General features: G+C 36.0%; 1 non-coding gene across 1 annotated transcript; it reads right to left on the bottom strand.

Moving 5' to 3' along the window:
* Positions 1–11,779: 11,779 nt before the first annotated feature.
* LOC141709697 (small nucleolar RNA R71) lies at positions 11,780–11,886 on the bottom strand. Its single transcript, XR_012570262.1, has one exon. It is a non-coding gene; the product is annotated as a small nucleolar RNA R71 (small nucleolar RNA).
* Between the last annotated feature and the right edge of the window lie 628 nt (positions 11,887–12,514).

Here is a 12,514-nt window from a genome sequence, read left to right as displayed (position 1 = left end):
TCCACCAAGGTTTTGATGTCTTTCTGTTGACTTTGCACCAAAGATGTGAGAGCTTGTACTTGTACACTTAGTGAGTCATTTGAGGTTTGGAGAGAAGACACTTGATGTTAAAGTTCTTGAATTTGCATGGTTGATGAGGATTGAGATGTGGAGGAAGTAGAGACCCCAAAAGTATCCTGCACAGCTTTCTTAACTTCTTCCATGAGCAAGACTGAAGGAGTGTATCTTCTAGAGTGCATCTGATCCAGCTTCAGTCTTGAGTCATTGGAGTGAGTGATATGTTTTTGAACTTGGTCATGCAGAGCTACAAATGAGTTTCTTAGATTCTTGACACTAGTTTCCACTCTACTTATTTCATCCCTAGACATTTGATCAGCAAATATTGTGAATATATTCTTGATCTCTGTCTGTGAGGGAATGATTTAATCCATCTTTTCTCTAACCATCTTCGTTATCTTGTCTTGATGCCTAGTTAGAGTAATTTAAAGTGCTTTTCCAAAGTTATGGAAAGCTTTGATTTGAGCCTTGTATACTTTATTTACTGCATCATATACTTCCTGTGGGGATAAGGATCTGGCATTGCTCCCCAAGATGGTTAGATACTCCTCCATGAATTTGGTTAAAACAACATCCATTTCAATTGTAAATTCCTTGTCCGGCCATGCATCCCAGTTTGCATCCTAACCAACTTCATCAACAACTTTAGCTTGTTGTTCTTCTGTTGGGTTTCGAGCACATAAACGCAACGGAAACAGTAATTAAATACGTGAAAAACCATAATTTTCGAAACCCACCGCAGGATCCATGCAAAAAACAGATATTTAATTCGTAGATCAGATTGTTTACCTTAAAAAGCTTTACAAATTGGTTGACTAATGGAGATCCAACGCTTGTTCAATCACCACGCATCCCGCTCTCGCGATCTACGCTCTACGGTATCCACACGAATGCTTGAATGCAAGGATTGAATGTGTACTAGCACAAAATCGTTTCTTCTTGCTCTCTCCATCTTCTCTCTTGGTGGCTAGGGTTTTAGTAAAAGTCTTGCACATAAAATCAGCCATTCAAGAGATATTATATAGAGAGAAAAATAATTATAACTCCTAACTAATTAGGAGTTATTATTAATTCAAAATTTCTATTTGTATAATAATTAAGTCACACTTAATTATTTAACAACTGAAATTCATAATTGATATTAGTAAATTTGAATATCAATATTTGTCTAATTATTAAGTCATACTTAATTAATATTATAAATAATTCGAACTACTTTAATTTAATTTAAATACAATTTAAATTAAATAATCCTTCAAGCATTGTTTGTGTGTGACCCTATAGGTTATTATTACGTTGGCAACAAATTTTAAATCTAATATAAAATCGTAAACAATGAGCGGCATCTAGTAATACATCATTGCTACCCAAGTAATAATAATTGAATCGGTGATCGATTAAACCTTTCGTGAATAATTTACAATGTAATATAATCCATTTAACCATATATTATAGATTGAACTAAAGGCATGTAATGTGTCATATTCATCATAGTTTAATCCAAGTTTTCTTGATCAATGAGTAGACTATCATATCAAATCAACATTTGAGCGTGACCACGCATTTCATAGTCTAGCTCACACAAGAGGCCAATAATATCACTCCTAAAATAGGAGGGTTAAATCCCATCTAGATCATTCATATTTCTCATACGATTCATAATATACCCAATGTCCACTTTTATCATTACCCGGTCAAGGATAACTTTTAATGGAATCAATGTATATTAATTCTCATATAAAAATATAATGACTTTAGGTCTAAGGAATATTACATCATTATCACTGTGAGAATTACTTATGACACAACAGACATGTAGAATCTCGCATTGGGTCTGTCCAACACCATGTACATATACATCTGCCTGTGTTTTTGACTTTAGTATCACTATACCTATGATCAATGAGATGTGATCATCAGTCAGCAAACACACTAGTCTCAATGCATTATTATTGTCCCTTAATAATAATACTCGACTAGGGACCTTTAGGAATATTGATACTATTTTCATAATCTAATTTCTAAGTCACGTACTTAGAGATATAGAATTGCATATCATATTCCAAGGACATTTATTAATCTAACATTTATATCATTGTAAATTAAGAATTAATAAATTATAAAGGGAATAATCGATAGAACATAAATATTAATAATCCAAATATCTTAAACTAAAATATCATAGTGTTGTCTCTAGGGCACAAACACTAACATCTTCAACATCTGTCTGGTATGATAGCATGATGGCTTGGTAGTCTTGATTTGACATGTTGGATGTGAGAAACTGCTGTGAAATTTGAGCAAGGCCACCAATTTGGTCAACCATGAGATCATCAACTGTGGAAGGTTGATGTTGTGAATATGTTGTGTACCTGATGATCACTTAAACAAAATATCTAAGTAGATTTTACTTAGTGAAATAATGTAGCACTCGACGGATAAGAATTATAGTCCCGACGGATAACTCATTATAGTCCCGACGGATGATTAACTTATTATCCATCGAGTGAGTAGCTTATGTAATAATAAGTTTGTAGCACAGTGATGTATGCACCTTTGTATAGAATCTGTAGTAGCATATAAGTCATGTTGACTTTAACTAGATATGCAGAATAGGTTGATTAATTGTACATAAGTAATGTCTTGTAATTCTGTATAAGTGAAATGAAGTCAAGTGCCAAAATAGCTACCGACGGATGATTAACAAAGCCTTCGACGGATGATCAAATGACTATCAACGGATGTTTAACATAGCAGTCGACGGATGATCAATTAAGTCATCGACGGATGATCTGAAAGTCGACGGATGATCATATCAAGAATTCAAACATCAGTTGAACAGTGAAAGCTGACACACAGCCGTCGAGTTGTATACAAACACATTGTGGAAGCCCATTAACTGGGTAATAGAGGACAAAAAGCAGCAAAGATTAAGATTGTTAGATTTTATATTTGTTCAGTCTTTTTGACTTTGTAATCTTGGTATTATGTAAACCAAGAGAGTAGCAAATAGAAATATAACTGATATAACTGAGAGAAACTCAAAAACAGAGAAATCTTTGTAAGCATAATCTTTAGCATTTCCTGTATTCTCAGTAGTTCTATTTTGTAAGCAGCTGTGAGCATTTCTGCACACAGAGTCCTCTCGATATATTATATATATCTCTGGTGGAATTGTTTAAATCCACCAGAAAGTTTTTAAAGACTCTTATTTTTAATTACTTGTGTTTTAATTCATTTAAGTTTATATTCCGCATTTTGCTAATCAAAACAAATATATCAATAATCGAGTTGAACATTTTTATTTCAAGAAAAAGGTTCAAGAATTCCATTCAACCCCCCTTCTGTAATTCTTGCTACATTGTTAAGGGACTAACAGTTGAGATGCAGCTTCTTGTAGCCATTGGGATATGAGGTTAGGTCCTTGTGGTTGAGAGGTGGAAGGTTGATTGGTTTGGTGAGAATGAAGTAGGGTGATAGAACCAGCTGTGACAGGAGTCACAGTTTGACTGACAGATTGCTTTATGGTTATAACAGGGTGTTGTTCTCCACTTGTGGTGGGAACCTCCAGTTGAATTGAAGGGGATTTTACTGGGTTACTGTCATGTGCACCAGCCTCAAACCCTTGTGCTTCTTGCAACGGCAAAAAAAGACGTTGTTTGCGTTAGTGTTCATAATGCATGTGATGTTCTTGCCTCTCCCATAGCAGGTTCATTGGCAATTGTACTCCCAGCTTCAATTATTAATATAATTTCAGCTAGGGTTTTGAGGGGAGTTGTTCCTGTGACAGGAACCTCCAATTGAATTGGAGAGGATTTAGATAGCTCCCCCTCAGGAGTACTACCTTCAAACCTTACAGCATGTGAAGGTTGATTTGCACATGAAGGTGCATCTGTAACCACCATGGGGTCTTTAGTAAAAACTGATGAATCTCCTATATTTGTGATGGTGTCATCAAGGTCTACCCCAGCTGGTAGCCTCTCACCATCTAAATTTGGTGCCTGGGTGGTGAGCAGGATTTCTTAAACCAAGTCACTTGAGTGGGGTTGCACTTGAGGAGTAGATTCAAGTTTGCGTAAGAAGAAGAAATTTTCGAGATAAGAATTTGTTGTTCAGAAGTGGGTGTTGGCAGCTCCCCCTGAATAGATGAGGGAGCTTCAAGGGATGTGCTCTCCTTGTGTGTGCCATCCTTATTTCTCCTTCCATACACTTGTATTTGTTCAAGTGATGGTTGTGCAGACTCTGTACAAGGTGTATTTGGGCTAATGCTCTTTTCAATATATAGAGACATCCTTTTGAGAGGATGCCTCTAGAATCTGCTTTTGTCCCTTATTTACAACTACATCCTTTTGAGAGGATGAAGAGGTGACTTGAGTGGTCAGCTCTAAGTTTCTAGCCTTCTTTGTTTTCTTGACCAGGGGTGACTCAGGTTCTGTCTATTCCTCACCACTCTCATTTATAATAGGAAGGGGTGCCTGTTTTCTCTTCTTTTTACTCACTTCACCCTTTTGAGAAGATGAAGTGGTTGGTTTCCTAGCTGCTACTGGTATAAAAGAAGGGGTCTCAGCATTGGAAGGTCCCTGTTGGTGTTCCTGTATTTGTACTTTCACAGGTTCAGGGACCATTGATGTACTACATTGAGCATTTGTTCTCATGTCAGGCATATGGTAAGGTTAAGTCTTAAACCTCTCCATCATGATTGGAGTGATTTTGAGACTTACAATTACCTTGTTCTTTGTAACTAGTGATGCAAATAAAATTTTAGACACTTGCTTATAATTTCCTATAAATGATCTATTTAAACCATCTATCAAATGTATGTCATTTACTTTATAGTTCAAAGCAGACATAATGAATCATTTCTTAGCCTCTTGATGCTAATGGCATTGTTAGCCTGGTGTTCAACTCCTTCAATATGTAGTGTCCTACATTGATCTGTTTGTTGTGAGCCATTGAGTAGACCAGCTTTTGGACAACACTAGAGATGTTGTCAAACCCAGACTTTCTGCAGGTGAAAGCTCTTATCATTGAATCAAAGAGAAAAAACCATTTACTCCCCGGGTTCTTCTTGTTCATGCTTGACAGATTAATCTTTTCAGAGTAATTGATGAAGTTCATGAATTCATAAAGTTCACCCTGAGTTGGAGCCTCCACCAACTTGTTAGTAGGTATGCCTAATGCCATGTTGACATCATTCTCAAAAATCTCCACCTGTCGGCCCTTGATTGTACAGTTTATCACAATTGATGCAGCTTGGTTCTTATACACAACTGTTCTTGTCACTGCTGTATTCCATAAATCCCCTAACACATGTAAGTAGAGTACAGGATTAGTAGTTAGAGCTCCCACAAAGTATGTTTCAGACTGAAATTTCACAAAGCTTTTGAAAGCTTCAGGAGCTTGATTTGCATCTAAAAATGCAAGAAAGTTGGTTTCTTTTGGGATAAAGGGTACAATAATGTCTACTGCGATTGGGAAGAGTATGAAGTTTAGTGGGTAAGAAAAATATAAGAGAAAGAGTTCAAAATGAGAGAGAAATCAGTTTTGATTTAAAAATTCTAGGTCACTTAAAGTTCTCGAAGGCGTAAGTATGTGTATGTCGAGATGTCTGAGTATTTATAATAAAAGCAAATGACTTATCGAGAACTCAAAAATAAATGTTTGGAATTTGCTTATCGAGAAGTCATTTTGAAAAGAAAATTACATATCAAGAAGTCATTTTAATTTACATTTTTAGAGAACTAAAATTGACTTGTCGAGATGTCAAATAAATACTCAGTTTGTCCAAAGTGGACTGAATTGTTTCTAAGTTGTATTTGAATAAATCCAAATAAAATAAGAATAAATTTATCAAGAGTAATATACCAAAATAATTTATTGAATTAAATTATTTCAGTTCTGAGTTATTTGTAACTCTAAAATTGTACTTGTAGAGAACTCTGTGAGTTAATACTTATAGAGAACTCTACAATGACTTATCGATAAGTCATAATAAAGCTTATCGAGAAGTCCCTCGAGAAGTTAGAAAATTGACTTGTCGAGAACTCACTCGAGAAGTCATAAAATGACTTATCGATAAGTTAATTAGACTTATCGAGAACTCAGTTCTCTATATACTCTTAATCACTTTGATTATGCCTTGTGCTAATTTTACATATTGAAAATGTAAATCAACATTTAGACAGTTTTCTTATAATTAAAAAATTCCAAGCTAAATTTTGAATTTTGAAAAATAAATATGCAGAGATCTGAAATATTTATAACTCATATTTCAGCTAATTTCCAATTAATCAAATGAATTTTGATTTATTAGAAATTAATTTGCTGCAAAATATTAGTTGAATTCTTGCCTTATGATGAAAAATTAAGCATTCCAATTTCACCTACAAGTCTAGTGAAAGTTGCTTCATCCAAAGGTTTAGTAAAAATATTAGCTAATTGTTTTTCTGTTGGAACAAAAATGAGCTCATTGGTACCATTTGTACCATGTTCTCTAATAAAATGGTAACTTACATCAATGTGCTTTGTTCTAGAATGATTGATTGGATTGTCCACAATAGATATAGCACTAGTATTGTCATACATAATTGGAATTTTGTGTAACACTAGGCCATAATCCATTAGCCGATTTCTAATTCAAAGCACTTGAGCATATCAACTTTCAATAGCTATGTATTCATCCTCAGCTGTAGAAGTTGACACAGATTGTTGTTTCTTACTATACAAGGATACAAGTCGTTATCCAAGAAATTGACAGCTTTCACTAGTTCTCTTCCTTCCAACCCTGCATCCAACAAAATATGCATCTGTGTATCCAACAGCTTCAAAACCAGTTCCCTTAGGATACCATAATCCCAAGTTTGGAGTCCCCTTCAAGTATCTAAAAATCCTCTTCACAGCCATCAAATGTGATTCTTTTGGATTGGCTTGAAATCTTGCACACAGACATGTTGCAAACATGATGTATGGTCTACTTGCAGTTAAGTACAACAAAGATCCAATCATTCCTCTATAACTTGAAATATCTACACTCTTTCCCTTTTTATCTTCATCCAACTTTATAGGTGTAGACATAGGTGTAGATGCGGGTGAAAAATCAACCATACCAAACTTTTTTAATAAATCTTTGACATACTTAGTTTGGCTGATGAAGATTCCATCACTTCTTTGACTGACTTGAAGTCCAAGAAAGTAACTTAATTCTCCCATTATACTCATTTCATATTCACTCTGCATAAGCTTAGAGAATTTTTGGTAAATCTTTTCATTTGTAGAACCAAAGATAATATCATCCACATAGATCTTAACTAGGATCATATCATCACCATGCTTCTTGTAAAAGAGAGTCTTGTCAATAGTACCTCTAGTTAATCGATGCTTAATTAAAAATTCTGACAGTGTGTCATACCAAGCTCTATGTTTTAAGTCCATAGAGAGCCTTGAGTAACTTGTATACAAAACTTGGAAATTTTGGATCTTCAAAGCCAGGTGGTTGTTGCATATTAACCTCTTCTTCCAACTCACCATTAAGGAATGCACTCTTCACATCCATTTGATATATCTTGAAATTTGAATGTGCAGCAAACGCAAGAAAAATCCTTATTGCTTCAAGTCTTGCAACTGGAGCACTGGTGACTATTCCATTTTTCATCCATTTTGTTCCCTTTGTTCCAATTATACTTCTGTTCTTTAGTGCAGGAACCAATTTCCAAACTTTGTTTCTCTCAAACTGATTTAGCTCTTCTTGCATAACAGATATCCAATCAGGATGAAGAAGGGCTTTCTCAGTTTTCTTTGGCTCAACTTTTGAAAGAAAATATGCATAAAGGCATTCATTTGGAGTTGCACTTCTAGTCCTCACTCCAGCAGGTGGATTACCAATAATTGCTTCTCTAGTATGACTTATATCCCACTTTCTGGTGTGAGTTTGTTGATTGTTGACTTGAGTTTTCTGTGTTTTCTTCACCATTGACATGACTTGCAGAACCTTCCTCTCTTACCCCCCCTCCCCGAGTTTGTGCTATCAAATTCAGGTCCATGAGATGAGCTTCCATTCTCATGATTTACTTGTTCAGTTGACTCTTCATTTATTCTGTGATTTTTATTGACTTCTGCTTTATAGTAGGCTTTCTTTTAGACAAGATTGAGTAGGGTGACTTGCCAAGATTTTTGTTAATGAGATATCTATTTTGAGTATAGCATGCAGTGTTCATAGCTTCTTCCCAAAAACTAGTTGGCAGCTTTGCATCTTGCAGTATTGTTCTAGCATCCTCTACTAGTGTTTTGTTCTTTCTCTCGACTACCCCATTTTATCGAGGTGTACAAACAGCTGAGAATTCTTGAACAATGCCCTTGTCTTTGCAGAATTCAGTTAAGGTTGCATTCCCGAATTATGTTCTATTATCACTACTCCATATTTTCACACAATTCTGATCTTCGGTCTGCTTCTCAATCTTCTTAATGTGTTCAATTATGATGTGTGGAGTTTCATCTTTAGAGTGCATAAATTCTACCCATGTAAATCTTGAGTAGTCATCCACCATCACAAGTGTATATCTTTTTCTTGATATTGTCTGGACATTAACTGGTCCAAATAAATCCATGTGAATAAGTTACAAAGGTACACTTATAGAATTCACAGTTTTACTTTTGTGACTTGATCTTTTCATTTTGTTTTGACATGCATCACAGACTTCATCTTGAGCAAACTCCAGATTAGGCATGTCTCTCACTAACTCCCTTTTGACTAGAGTATTGATTGCTTTGAAATTCAAGTGAGACAGCTTCTTATGTCATAGCTTGCTTTGCTCTATAGATGCCTTGGTGTAGAAGCAACAAATTCCATCCTCATTTGTTGAGTCCAAGTCTTCAATAAATAAGATTCTTTTCCTTGCTCCTTTCAGAGCAACTTCACCAGTTTTCTTGCTGATAAAGTGCATTCTTCTTTGTTAAATAAAACCTTGAAACCTTTGTCCGCAAATTGGATGACACTAAGAAGATTCACTTCAAGACCAGCTACCAGTGCTACATCATCAATGACAACATTTCCAGAAATCAATTTTCCATATCCTATTGTGAAACCTTTGCTGTTGTCTCCAAAAGTCACTAATGGGCTAGCCTTCTCCTCAAACTGTGATAGCAGAGCCTATTCACCTATCATATGTCTTGAGCATCCATTGTCTATGATCCATATGACTTTTTTCTTTTTTCCCTGCACACAATGAATTTAAGTGTGTTTAGCAACCCAAGCAGTGTTGGGTACTTTCTTCTTGTTAACAGATTTGATAGAGGCGGAGTTTGATGATTCAAAAAGAATAGAATTCATTGAGTGATGTGCATTATCCTTTTTAGCTGAAGATTCAATATTGATTTCCTTAAGATCAACTCTCAACTTGTGGCAACTTGTCATTACTTTCATGTTACAAGGTATGCAATCAAAGTTGTCACAGTATGAGTAGGGATCTTCAGCTTTTGCTTCATTGTACTTGCATGCTCCCACTCCTGGCTTACTAACAACCTTTTTGCAAAGGTGAGTTAGGTGATTAACAGAGCCACATTTTTGATATTATTTTCTTGGAGCATTGTTAAGTGGCATTTATGACACTTATTTATGCTCAAATAAGCTTTGAGTTGGTGTATTTGTACTCAAGTTATTTGTGTTTTAACGTGTTTTCAAGTGTTTTTGCATTTCATGCATTACTTTGAGAATCAGGTGAATTAGCATTGTTTTTATGCTAATATGGTGTTCAGGATGTGTTGGAATAAAAGCTTAAAAGATTGGCTCGAAGCTGCAAGGAATAAAGAAGGAAAAAATAAAGTTTTTGGGTAGAAGGTCGGCGCGCCCGCATTGATGTTGCGCGCGCACGTGCCAGGGAACAGAAAGTCAGCGCGCGGCCGCGCTGGGTCGGGAGTTAAAAATCCTGATTTTGTGTAATTCCAATTCTGGACTCCTGGGGTGCATGGACTGCTATATAAACATAACTTAGGTCATTTTTCAGGGAGATAATTCAGAGATATTAAGATATATTCATAATTGAGAGTTTTGAAGACATCAAGGAAGGAGAAAACGGCAAGAGATTTTTTCACAATTCAACAAAGCCGAAGACAATCTAGTTTATTCTTGTGAATCTTTATTTTAAGTTGTAATTTGGGTGCTTGTTTCTTGTTTGTTTGAACTTATATTCTTGTGTGTACATTGGTTTAATTATTCGTATAAAGACTACGTTTGCTTTATCATATTTTTATTGGAACCCACATTGGTGATGAGTTTGATTATGGGCTAATCGTTATCGTGGGGTTCTAGCAAATTTATTTATGGATTTCTTTAGTTAATTTATTTGATGCCTTAGTGTGTAGTGATTGTATGATATCCTAGTTATGGTTGTGCTTATTCATCTTGTGAGCGTCGCGAACTTATAAGATGGTGTGTTAATTCTTAATGAAGCGAAAATGAATTTAAGGATTTAGAACTTGCCATGCCAGCATAGGTTCATGTATTGTTATGCATGATTCGTAGGTAATTTTAACCATCTTACTTGCCCTATGTAATTAAGATAGATAACTTGTGCTTAAACCGTTCTGTTGTCAAATTTTATAGACATATAGGATCTCAATATAATTGATGCCTATTTAGCTTCTATCTCTTTTGTGGATGTCTGGTAGAATGGTACTCGTGCAACGAAAGTTGGCGTTTATCAATTTTGTGTTATCTGATTAGTATCATCACCATTGCATGCTAAGGTTGAGAATAATAAAGCTATTGAATGAAGTATTTAATGAAGTTAGAATCCCATGTTTGTCATATATATTAACTCAGTCTATTTTATTCTTTTAGTTATAATAGTTAGCGTAATTCTTAGTTATAAACATCCTCACTTTGTCATAGTCTTAGCATTGAATAATAACCATAAATTGTTGCGTAGGTGTGTATTTTAGATAGTTAACCAATACAGTCTCTATGGGAATGAACTAGAAAAGATTCTATACTACTTGCGAACTCGTATACTTGTGTGTATTATTAGCGCGTGTTTAGCGACTAACATGTTTTTGGCAGTGTTAATTAGCCGCTGCCGGGGACTGCAGTGTTAATTACTAGTTTATGTGCTCCATCAGTGGTCGTTAAAGTTCATTGACTCGGACATTGTTACTTATTTATTTCCTTGTTTTATTTCTGGTGATCTAGCGAGGGTGTATGCATACGCGTTCATATACTCGTAAGAGAACACTGGATAAAGCCGAGGAAGAACTTGTGGTAATTCGTAGGGAAGTTTTTGAGTAAGAAAAGAAGGTAGAAGAAGAAGAAGAGAAAGTTGAAGAGCCAATTGTAGTAGCTATGGGTGATCAAGCAGAAAATCTGAAGGCTTTGATGGACTATTCTAAGCCAAAGATTAATGACATTCAGTCTAGCATCATTAGACCAGCCATCACAGCTAACACTTTTGAGATCAAGTCAAGCACGATCCAGATGATACAGAACTCAGTTCAGTTTGGGGGTTCTCCTACCGAAGACCCCAACATGCACATCAGGGATTTCATCGAGATCTGCGACACTTTCAAGTTTAATGGTGTGACTGAAGATGCTATCAAGCTGTGACTTTTCCCATTCTCTTTGAGGGATAAAGCTAAGTGCTGGTTACACTCTCTATCGGCAGGGTCTATCACAACTTGGAAAGATCTTTCTCAAAAGTTTCTCACTAAATTTTTTCCTATAGCGAAGACTGCAGCAATCATGAATGCTCTTACCCAGTTCGCGCAGCAAACTGAAGAATCTCTGTCTGAGGCTTGGGATCGATATAAGGAGATGCGAAGGAAGTGCCCACACCATAGCATTCCTGATTGGATGGATATCAACTATTTCTACAATGGATTAGTCCTACTTCTAGGCCCATACTTGATGCAGCATCAGGAGGAACCTTGTGGGCTAAGAGCTATGATGAAGCTTATGAACTTATTGAACTGATGGCTGCTAATGAGTACCATAATCCTATCCGGAGGTTGACTCAGGGAAAAGTTACAGGAATTCTAGAGTTGGATGCAGCAACTGCTATCGATGCCCAACTTAAGGCGTTGACAATGAAGGTGGACACTTTGGCTAATTATGGAGTTAATCAAATCACTAGCATCTGTGAGCTTTGTGCTGGTGCCCATGAGACTGATCAGTGCGCAATTTCGAATGAATCAGCTCAGTTCATGAGCAACTTTCAGCGATCGCAACAACCTGTGCCAGCCACCTATCATCCAAACAACCGTAATCATCCTAATTTCAGTTGGAGCAATGCTCAGAATGCGGTTCAATAGCCTTATCAGCAGTATCCAGCTAAGCAGTACAACCCCCCTGGTTTTCAGCAACCGCAGTATGCACCAAAACAACAACTCCAGCTGCAGCAAGCTAATGAAAAATTTGAATTAGAGGAGTTGAAGCTTATGTGCAAGAGCCAAGTTGTTTCTATCAAGACCT

This window comes from Apium graveolens, chromosome 2 (genome assembly GCF_009905375.1).
Source record: "Apium graveolens cultivar Ventura chromosome 2, ASM990537v1, whole genome shotgun sequence".
In the NCBI taxonomy this organism is placed as follows: domain Eukaryota; kingdom Viridiplantae; phylum Streptophyta; class Magnoliopsida; order Apiales; family Apiaceae; genus Apium; species Apium graveolens.
This window is presented reverse-complemented; position numbering and strand designations above follow the sequence as displayed.